The following is an 11,708-nucleotide window of genomic DNA, read 5'->3' on the forward strand; positions in this document are numbered from 1 at the left end:
CGATGCCAAGGATCCAAAGATGGCGGCCTATCGAAACGTCGTTCTAAAGATGTCAGCTCGGTTCGAGGGGCTCGAATTTCACCATGTGGCTCGGGAAAACAATCAGGCAGCGGATATCCTCACCCGCATCGGCGCAAAACGCGATGCGGTCCCCCCCCCAACATCTTTTTGGAGAGGTTGTTTAAGCCATCCGTGGTATGGGAAGGGGACACCGGTAACAATAGTCCGAACCCAGCCAAAATGCCCGATATCGAACACTCTGACATAATCGGAGGCTCTGCCACCGAAATATCACCTTCAGCCCATGTACTAATGGCCATCATCGCCCCATGGACAGAACCATTCCTGGCCTACCTAACTAGGCAGGAACTTCCCAAGGACCAAAATGAGGCACGCTGCATAGTGTGGCGATCTAAAGCCTACAGGGTCCATGAGGGAGAACTGTATAAAAAAGCACTACCAGAGTCCTCCAAAGGTGCATCTCCGAAGAGGAAGGGTGGAAACTTTTGGCAGAAATTCACGCCGGACTCGGCGGCCACCACGCCACAGCCCGGGCCCTTGTAAGCAAGGCCTTCCGTATAGGTTTTTATTAGCCGACGGCCCGGGCAGATGCACAGGACTTGGTCCAACGCTGCACCGGTTGCCAGCTTTTTGCAAACCAAAGCCACATGCCACCCACCGCCCTCCAAACAATCCCCATTACCTGGCCCTTCGCGGTCTGGGGGATTGACATGGTTGGCCCCCTTAAAGGGGGAACCCATAAGAAAAAATACTTACTGGTCATGGTGGATAAATTCACCAAATGGATAGAAGCCAAACCTGTTAAAACGGCCAAATCCGGACCGGTGATAGACTTCATATCCGGGGTTGTACACCGTTATGGTGTCCCCCACAGCATCATCACTGACAACGGCACGAACTTCACGGCCGACGAGGTTAAACTCTGGTGCAGCAACATGGGCATCAAGCTCGATTATGCTTCAGTCTATCACCCACAAACCAATGGCCAAGTTGAGCGAGCAAATGGTCTTATCATGAGAGGCATTAAACCCAGACTAGTACGGTCCTTAAAGGAGTCTAACACGCATTGGGTAGAGGAGCTCGACTCCGTACTCTGGGGGCTGCGGACCATGCCGAATCATACTACCAGATACACCCCCTTCTTTATGGTATACGGCGCAGAGGCGGTTCTTCCCTGCGACATAATTCATGACCCACCTCGAGTGCGCATGTACGAAGAAAGAGAAGCCGAGCTCGATCGGCAGGATAGTCTGGACACACTGGAGGAGGAGCGCGACGTGGCAAAAGCCTGTTCCGCATTCTATCAGCAACAAGCTCGAAGATACCAAAGCAGAGAAGTACGGGCCAAAGCTTATAACATTGGCGAGCTAGTTCTACGCCTGCCGGAGAAGAAAAAGACAAAGCTCGAGCCCAAATGGGAAGGTCCCTTCATTATTGACCAAGTTCTGACCGGTGGAGCATACCGTCTATGGGATGCATCGAATAATCGACTTGAGCCGAACCCATGGAACGCAGTCAGGCTCCGAAGATTCTATGCCTAGTGCCGGACTCTATGTTCGTCTCCTTCCTCTGTCCATTTTCCGCATTTACATTACCTGTATTTTTTCTCTTTCTTTCTTTTATTTTTTCGCAAAGGCCTTCAAGGGCCAACTTGTGCCTTGCTTGCACACTATTGACGCACTAACCACGCTCATTATACCTGGGGGCTTCTTACACAGAAGCTTAATTATTTATCTGGGCTTCATGCCCCGCACATGTGTTATTCTTCCACATGTACCTTTTCTTCTCCATTATATGCACCGATATGACTTAAGTTTTGGCCAAGCTGGGTTGCCTGGCTCTTGTATTTATGCCCTACGTTCCTGTTAATTCGGCTAGGGCATAAGGGGAGCACCTCTGCGATTGCTACTGCCGGGTCAGCCGGATGTCTACCTCAGACTGGGTGAAGCCGAAAGCTAGCGTTCTTAAGGGAATATTCGGTCGGCGAACAAAAGATGATTTTTTATTTTCCATATGTGCCTCCAGATGTTTTTGCCTGCGTTTCCTCTCACAGTCCGGACATGCACTTTAGGGCATGCGTACCTAGGGAAAGGAACCCTTAACGAAACGATTCTTCCTGGAAGATGTTTCTTACTACCCATGTAATATAACATAACTAGTTGGGCACTTGTCTGTTCAAGCACTAATGACCCCTACGCCTGGTCTCCACGCATACCCCGGTTCTTATATAACTGAGCGGGTATTCGGACACATTCCGGACTATCGGGTCCCGAGGTTGAAGCGAAAAGGTCCGCCATGACAAATGATTTACAATCCGGCTAGAAGGCATTATACATGTCACTTTAATTACATAGTCATGTAGACTGACTAAATACTCTTCTATACCATCCAACAGGCGTCTAGCCTACAATCCTGTTGGGAATACTTTGCGGCTAATTCTACTTGCCCATAGACTAAGCTAACAGGGATCTCTTTCCCATCGGGCCCCACAGATCTGACCTCGGCCATGTGGTTGGGTCAGCCTTGGTATACCGCGTATTCACCATGGCCCAGGCTTCCCTGGCACCTTGACGGCAGGCAGATATCTTCCATAATCGGAAGCGTCACCGTGCTCCCTTGAGCTTCTCCGCAAGCTCTCCAATGCCTTCTGGCAGGGAGACGGATGGCCACAAGGCCTGGGCGACACCTTGCATCACCTGCTGAACTTGTTCGTGCAGTTGTGAGAACTCAGATAGAAGATCACCCGCAGACCCGGGCATCTCCTCCGCGGGACGACCCGTCAGCATACCTGCAGACATAACTCTGTTAGTCGGCTTCTCCGTCGACCCCTTTTTTAAGGGTTCGTTCAAGAACTTACTGAAAATGACGCGTCGAAGCCGCTTATTCTCCTTCTCGGAGTCCGCAAGTTGGGCTCGAACATCTTTCAGATCCACGCTCGGCTTGGTATTGGCGTCTTAGAGATTGTTTTTCTCCCGCCTGACCTCAGTCAGCACGCGTTCGCCAGCCTTTAGCTGTCGTACGACATGCTGGTCCTCCGGATTCTCTCTGGATTCATCTGCAACATCTATCGTTAGATTTGCAGCCATGCCACACGCTATATGGTACCTATCATTCTTTGGAAGAAATGTTACCACCTGGGGACTTTTTAGGTTCCTTCAATGCGGCAACAGCGGCCCGAAGTTGGGTCTTGCATTCCTCCAGCTCCTGTGACAGTCGAGTATTCTTCTCTATAAGAACCTGCACAAAGCGATGATCCTTAAATCAGTTCTGCTAACTGTTTCAAGTCTCAGGGGCTACTGATACATATAATCATCAGATTTGCTTACCCATAATCCTTTACATACTGGTCTGTGGCTCTGGCTAGACCATTTTGAGCAGCACGAAGGTACGCCTCTTCAGAATTGAAGGCATCAAATGCCTCTGGTGAGAAGCAACCGTCACGGAGTATGGCCCGGCGACGCCTATGATTCATGGCGCTCTCCACTTCTGAATTTGTAGCGGATAGTCTATCCGCATCCTCTGTAGGGGGAGTATCCGGCGTCTGCCCCATGTCAGCTTCCACCTCTATGTCCGGTCCTGGAGCCCGACTGGTGAAAGCGTGATCGGCAGCATCACCGGACATATTCCGGTGAGCGTTTTTTCTGTTAAAGAAACATGGACGTCATTACATTTCGAGAAAGGCGACAACCACGGAGCGGGGTTTCTGTCATACCTCTGTGCCAGCGTCTCCGTCCTGACCGCCTTCCTTTTTGGCCTGCCCGGCCTCGATGCCTCTTGTTGGCGAGTTGCTCCGGGTTCGGCATGGCGTCCCGAATGCCTTCCCTGTAAAACACCATATGTTTATAGTAGGTGAAGTGTCTAAAAGGGGATCCTAGTTTTTGGACTTGGGATTTTTGGTTTTTCTTACGTGCGACGCAGGAAGCAGTCCGGGATAGTCGGCCGTAATGGCCACCATGGCGTCATCACAGCTTAATTGATAGAACTGCCGGTCTATCAGCTCCACGAATATGTCTGGATCTTCTTCGAGTCCGGGACCGAGGGCCCGGTCAGGGTCCTATGGTTGTGGAGATGGGCTGGTGACCTCCCTTATGGCTTTTCGCAGTTCCTGCCGCAAAATGGCAAGGTGAGTACCAACGACAAAGAATGCGGGAAGAGTGGGAGTAAGGAGATATAACTCACCCAGCTTTGAGGGTTGTACATGGAGAATCCATCCCGTGGCTTGATGCGGATGAACTCCTCCTCCTCTCCCTTGAACAACTCGGACAGAATTTTTGTTAAAGCAGCAGTGTTGTCCGGACCCTTATGCCCACAACGGGTGGCATCATCTTCCCCGTTAAAACACCACAGGGGGTGCCCTCGATATTGAAGTGACTGCACTCCCCGCATTACGCATATTGACATAACCTCGATTACTGTCAATCCTGATTGAGCCAGCGCTTTAATCCGGTTCATCAGGTAAAGGACTTCTTCGTTGTCTTCCTCCTGGGGGCTCCGTGGGCGCCAACTTCGATGTTTCTTCAGAGGAACATTGTTGAACTCAGGAAGACCCCGCTAAACAGGGTCCGGCAGGGGGACGTCCTCCATATAAAACCATTCCGAAGTCCAGTCTTCGGACGTCTTGTTCGGAGTACCGGACAGGTATCCGGTTTCGGTGATGCACCATATTTCAGCTCCGCCCACTTGATAAAGTGACCCCTTCTATGTGCGGGGGATGAGGCAAAATAACCTTTTCCATAGCTCGAAATGAGCCTCGCAGCCTAGGAATAACTTGCAGAGGGCAACATAGCCGGCGATGTGTAATATGGAAGCAGGGGTGAAATTATGCAGTTGGAGGCCGTAAAACTCCAGGAGCCCACGGAGGAATGGATGAATTAGAAATCCGAGTCCCCTTAATAAGTAAGGAACAAGGCATACTCGCTCCCCCGTAGAGGGACTGGGGAAGCTCTCCGCTTGCTCCCCGCCATTGTAGGTGGCGAGCCCGGCTCGGACGGGAACCATATACGCTGGAGGGAGAAATCCATTAGTCTGCAGTTCGACTAAACGACTATGTGGGACAAAACACCTCTCCCAATCACCGGGCTTGGGGCTACGGGGGCGGGAGGAGGAGTTGCGGTTGTCGGCCATGCTGGAGTGGATTTTTCCGAAGCGCGCTCCGATGGATTCTCGCTGGGGGAGGATGATATGGATTGGATCTGAGAATCCCCATCCCTTTAATAGACAATTTATTTATCTGGCTAGGGGGTGAATGTAAAAATGCCCTGGCTCCTCGTATTCATTCAACGCGTGGAAGATAGCCCTTATTGGGCGCAGAAGCCAAGAGGTACAACATTTATGGGGCCGGACACTGCCTAACAAACATTCGAAATTTGGAGAAGAACCCGCCTTGCAATGCCGAAGACAATACTGTGTGTCGGACTTGACGTCATTGAAGCCTGGTTCGGGGGCTACTGAGGAAGTCCTGGATTAGGGGGTCTCTGGACAGCCGGACTATATCCTTTGGCCGGACTGTTGGACTATGAAGATACAAGATTGAAGACTTCGTCTCGTGTCCGGATGGGACTCTCCTTGGCGTGGAAGGCAAGCTAGGCAATACGGATATGTATATCTCCTCCTTTGTAACCGACCTTGTGTAACCCTAGCCCCCTCCGGTGTCTATATAAACCGGAGCGCTTTAGTCCGTAGGACAACATACAATCATACCATAGGCTAGCTTCTAGGGTTTAGCCTCTCCGATCTCGTGGTAGATCAACTCTTGTACTACTCATATTATCAAGATTAATCAAGCAGGACGTAGGGTTTTACCTCCATCAAGAGGGCCCGAACCTGGGTAAAACATCGCGTCCCCTGCCTCCTGTTACCATCCGCCTTAGACGCACAGTTCGGGACCCCCTACCCGAGATCCGCCGGTTTTGACACCGACAGCGATGATTTCTTCTCCTTTATTTTTTTCTCCCCGAAAGCAGTTATATAGAGTTGGAGTTGGAGTCGGGGGGTCTCCAGGGGGCCCACGAGGTAGGGGCGCGCCCTAGGGGGGCGCGCCCCCCACCCTTGTGAGAAGGGTGTGGGCCCCCTGGTCTTCATCTTTGGCGAGGACTTTTTATTATTTATTGTAAGATATCCCATGGAGTTTCAGGTCATTCCGAGAACTTTTGTTTTCTGCACATAAAACAATATCATGGCAATTCTGCTGAAAACAGCGTCAGTCCGGGTTAGTTCCATTTAAATCATACAAGTTAGATTCCAAAACAAGGGCAAAAGTGTTTGGAAAGGTAGATACGTTGGAGACGTATCAGCCCCCCGTCCGTGGCCATGGTATCTTTAGTGCGGTATGCCGCCATCCAGTTGGGGCTGTGGCAGAGGCTGGATTGCTAATCTAGCTCTGGACAAGCCGGGCTATTGTTCTGTGGGGTAGACGGCACTCGTTTGATAGTGTCCGGGGGCTTGACTGCCGGGGTAATGTTCGGTTTGACAAGGCCACCCTGTGCTTCAGCTGAGAGAGCCGTTGTATGCTCCTCAGTATGGAGGAAGCGCTCCATGTTCCCATTGACTGTAATAACGCCGTGAGGTCCAGGCATTTTGAGCTTTAGGTAAGCATAATGCAGGACCGCGTTGAAGCGGGCGAAGGCGGTCCTTCCGAGCAGTGCGTGATAACCGATGCGGAAAGAGACGACGTCGAAGATCAACTCTTCACTTCGGAAGTTGTCCGACGAACCGAAGACCACTTCCAGTGTTACTGAGCTCGTGTAGCGGGCTTCATCGCCAGGTATTACTCCTTTGAAGGTGATTTTGGTGGGCTTGATTCTTGACTGGTCAATTCCCATTTTGCGGACAGTGTCCTGGTAAAGCAGGTTAAGATTGCTACCGTCATCCATAAGGACGCACGTGAGGTGGAATCCGTCGATAATTGGATTGATTTTGGTGGGCTTCATCGCCAGGTATTACTCCTTTGAAGGTGATTTTGGTGGGCTTGATTCTTGACTGGTCAATTCCCATTTTGCGGACAGTGTCCTGGTAAAGCAGGTTAAGATTGCTACCGTCATCCATAAGGACGCACGTGAGGTGGAATCCGTCGATAATTGGATTGAGGACCAATGCTGCCGAGCCCCCATGACGGATGCTGATCGGATGGTCTCTGCGATCAAAAGTTATCGGGCAGGCTGACCATGGGTTAAATTTTGGGGCAACTCGCTCTATGGCATAAACGTCCCTTAGTGTGCGCTTGCGCTCCCTTTTGGGTATATGCGTAGCGTATATCATATTCATAGTTTTTACCTCGGGGGGAATTTCTTTTGTCCCCTTGTGTTCGGTGGGCGAGGCTCTTCATCATCGTCCTTGGTGGGCGGCCCCTTCCCCTTATGTCCAGTGTTTAGCTTGCTGGCTTGTTTAAAGACCCAACAATTCCTGTTGGTATGATTAGCAGGCTTATCAGGGGTGCCATGAATCTGGTAGGGCCGATCGAGTATTCTGTCCAAACTAGATGGACCATCCTTATTTCCTTTGAATGGCTTCTTTCGCTGAGCAGGTTTAGAGCCACTGAATCCGGCGTTAACTGCCATGTCTTCGGTATCTTCGTTATTGCTTCAATGCTTGTGTCCCTTGTGTTGTGGCTTGCCATTGCCATCCCTGGCTTCAGAGGTGCAAGGGTCATTGGTGTTGTTGCTTCTGTGGGCTAGCTAGCTATCCTCTCCCGCGCAAAAGCGGGTCATAAGTGCGGTGAGGGCTGCCATGGACTTCGATTTTTCTTGGTCGATGTGTCGGGCGATCCACTCATCTCGGACGCTATGTCCGCGAGGGCATCGGCGTCCGGACAGTCCATAATTTGGTTCTTTTTAATTAAGAACCTGGTCCATAGCTTCCGGGTTGATTCTCCGGGTTGCTGGACTATGTGACTAAGGTCATCGGCATCTGGAGGTTGAACATAGGTTCCTTGGAAGTTGTCTCTAAAGGCATCCTCCAAGTCTTCCCAGCTGCCAATAGAGTTTTCTGAGAGGCTGTTTAACCAATGCCGTGATGGTCCCTTTAATTTTAGCGGGAGGTATTTGATGGCATGGAGATCATCACTGCGGGCCATGTGAATATGGAGAAGAAAATCTTCGATACATACTGCGGGATCTATAGTACCATTGTATGATTCAATGTTCATGGGTTTAAACCCTTCAGGGAACTGGTGCTCCATCACCTCATCGGTGAAGCATAAGGGGTGTGCGGCGCCTCTATATTGGGTGATGTCGCGGCGTAGTTCGGATGAAGTCCGAATGCGGTTTTTGGCCTGGGTGTGGTCGTGCCTGTCGCGCCAGGACCGATGGCCGTCCTCTCGCATTGGAGCACGCCCCCTTGACCCATAGATTGATCTTGTGTGACCGGCTCTATTGTCAAGGTCGTTTCGTAGGTCATAGGTATAGCCCGGGGCCGCTGCCTCCCTGCCTCGACGGCGGGGTGGCACAGGCTGGTGTTCGGCGTAAGTGGTCGGTCTATCACGTCCACGCGGTGGTCGGTCATGTTCATCAGCGGGTTTATACTTTGGCGGTATTGGCTCAAGGGCCTCGTCATCGAATTGTGGTAGCAGCTTGTGCTTCGGGTAGCTCTTGGTTGGGCGCTCGAGGCCATATTCGTCGGCTGCCACGACTTTAGTCCATCTGTCATTGAGCGTATCCTGATCGGCTTGGAGTTGTTGCTGCTTCTTTGTTAGGCTTCTCACAGTGGATATTAGCCGGCGCTTAAAGCGCTCTTGTTCGAGGGCTTCCTCAGGCACGATGAAGTCTTCGTCACCGAGGCTCACATCCTCTTCAGAGATCGGTAGGTAGTTACTATCCTCCGAGTCCTCGTTCCCGACAGGATCGTCGGGATTAACTTGCCCATCCTCCGAATCATCTTGTTCCGGTGTTGGCTCGACAGGGGGTTCGGGGTCTTCGGCATTCTCCGAAGTGTTGTTATCTTCAGTGCCGGTATTGATGTCTTTTTCGCCACGCGATTTTGAGCGGCACCGCTGACTTCGACGCTTTGGAGGTGCTTCAACAGGCTTGTCCTCAGTCGGATCCTTCTTGCCGTCGTCATCATCCTCTTTGGGTGTGTCTACCATGTACACGTCGTATGTGGAGGTGGCCCTCCAACGTCCGGTAAATGGAGGGTCTTGGCCTTGTTTATCTCCGGCATCGTCGTTCATGTCGTCGATGTCTTCGGAGGCGTAGTCCAACATGCCGGTTAATTCTTCGACAGTGGCTATGAAGTGGGTGGTGGGTGGGACGTAAAATTCCCCGCTCTCAGCCCCTAGTCCGGGCTGGGCGTAATTCGGAAGCGATTCCTCTGTAATGGAGAGGGATCACATTAAGTCCAGAGCCTCGTTTAGTAGCGAGGTTTGTACAGGGAAGCGAGAGTCCGGCGGGGCGGCAGGGGTGAGAACCTCCTGGCCACGCACGCTTGACGCGGACCTCGAGAATTTGGATCTGGAGTCCGAGGGGGAGTCCGGCACTTCAGCGACAAGGGGAGCCTGGTTTGTCTTCGGGTTTTCCGATGATGCAGTCCCCTCCAGATCTCCGGTAGCAAGTTCCATAATTGCACGGAGTCCGGCAGGCTCTAAACTCCTGTCTTCGGACCTGGTAGTCTGCTCTGGATCTAAGGCCAGAGCGACGGTCAGGCCCGCGAACCCTTCGAAGATCAAGTCTCCTGGGATATCAGCGACATAGTTCAGATTTAGGAAACTAATCTGACGGCCGGGGGCGTAGCTGTCGATCTGCTCAAGGTGGCCAGTCGAGTTGGCACGTAGTGCGAAGCCGCCGAATATGAAAATTTGGCCTGGGACGAAAGTCTCCCCAGAGACGGCATCGTTGTGGATGATCGAACGAGCCATCGAACCTTCTGTCGACAGCACAGAGAAACTATCAAGGAAAGCACCAATGTCAGTGTTAAAACCGGCCATCTCGGGTAGGGGGTCCCGAACTGTGCGTCTGAGGATCAAAGGTAATAGGAGGCAGGGGACACGATGTTTACCCAGGTTCGGGCCCTCTTGATGGAGGTAATACCCTACTTCCTGCTTGATTGACTTTGATGAGTATAGGGGTTACAAGAGTTGATCTACCTCGAGATCGTAATGGCTAAACCCTAGATGTCTAGACTATCTGATTATGATTGCCTCTACGGACTAAACCCTCCGGTTTATATAGACACCGGAGGGCCCTAGGGTTGTACAGAGTCGGTTTACAGAGAAAGGAATCTTTACATCTGAACGCCAAGCTTGTCATCCACGTAAAGGAGAGTCCCATCCGGATACGGGGGAAGGCCTTCGATCTTGTATCTTCTTGGCCCATCAGTCTGGCCCATATCACATAGCCCGGACGCCCGGAGACCCGGAGACCCCCTAATCCAGGACATCCTCGGTGGCCGACTGAACCCAAAGAGGAGGGAGTTGAGTTTATACATGTCTCCTCCCAGATCCCTCTCTCCCCTGGGCTATCACAGTTATCTAGTCTGGGCTTTGAGCCTGCCCAGTTAATCAACTCATCGGCCCACTCCTGAATAATTTCATTCCCACGAATAACTATTTTCTGTCTAGTATAGTCTAGCTTCGCCACACAATCAGAAGCACATATCGTAAAATCATCATGCCCAATTTCTTACCAATAGTTAGGTATTTTTGAGGCTTTTTCCATAAGCTTTTTAACTATCCATCCATATAAATAGTTATTTCCATTTTTACCATCATCCTCTTCATAATTTTCCTCCTTGCAATTTATTTTTGCAGGGGTTCTATCAATACTTCCACATTTTTTTTGCTTCTTCTATTTTTACTAACATGCATAGAAATTCTAGGCTCAATACCAACATCCTTATCAAGCAGGTAGTGGCAAGCTCTATCCATGACCAGAGTCTTCACAGTTTCTTCTAACGAGTCCCCGGCCTCCTCATCAGCGTCCTCCCCGGCCAGCAACCAGAAGCGATTGCCGGCGGGGGAGGCGCCTATTCCGTCGGAGCGGACCTGGAGAGGCTGAGGAGGCGCGGTGAGCGGCGGGGGAAACGTGGGGAGCGCCTGGGCACCTGTGCCTTCCGCTTCTTCTTCCCCCCGTTGCTGCTCCCGACTAGATCTGGCTCTGTATCCCATTCCTCTGCCTCCAACTCCATCTCCTCCTTGTTGTCCTCGATCGGGATCGGAACCCAGCGCGTCCCCGGGGTGGGGATGGCCATCACCGCCCCGACCACGAACTCCTCCGGCCCAGCTGGAAAGCGGCGGCGAGAGCGGAATTCCCACCACTTCGCCTTCTGAGCCTGATCCCCAAATTCGGTCTCCTCCATGGCCCAAACCAGAGCAGCGAGCGAGCTAACCGGCTCACCCATCGGAGTGGTGAACCTATTCGGGGTGAGCCTCTCGTCCTCTTCCACCGTCAGGTTTCTGAAGATGCGCTTCGCCACGCACCGCATCTCCTTCCTGGTGGAGAACCAGGAGATGATCTCCTGCGCCCTCTCCAACCTCGCCTCGTCGCCGCTCGCCAGCTCCACCATGGACTTCTCCATCCTCATCCTCCAGTCTGCCATCCTCTCGACGCTTTGCTTCCTCTCTCTCTCAGGGCGAGGGGGGCGCTCGCTGTGATGGGTGAAGGGAGGATTCTGGATGAATTGCGTCTCCCAGCCATCGAGCAGTGGGGATTTATTGCCCACTATCCGCCCGCATTTATGGTGGTCGTTCGCCTCGAAAT

The sequence above is a fragment of the Triticum aestivum genome, chromosome 4A (genome assembly GCF_018294505.1).
Source record: "Triticum aestivum cultivar Chinese Spring chromosome 4A, IWGSC CS RefSeq v2.1, whole genome shotgun sequence".
Lineage (NCBI taxonomy): Eukaryota > Viridiplantae > Streptophyta > Magnoliopsida > Poales > Poaceae > Triticum > Triticum aestivum.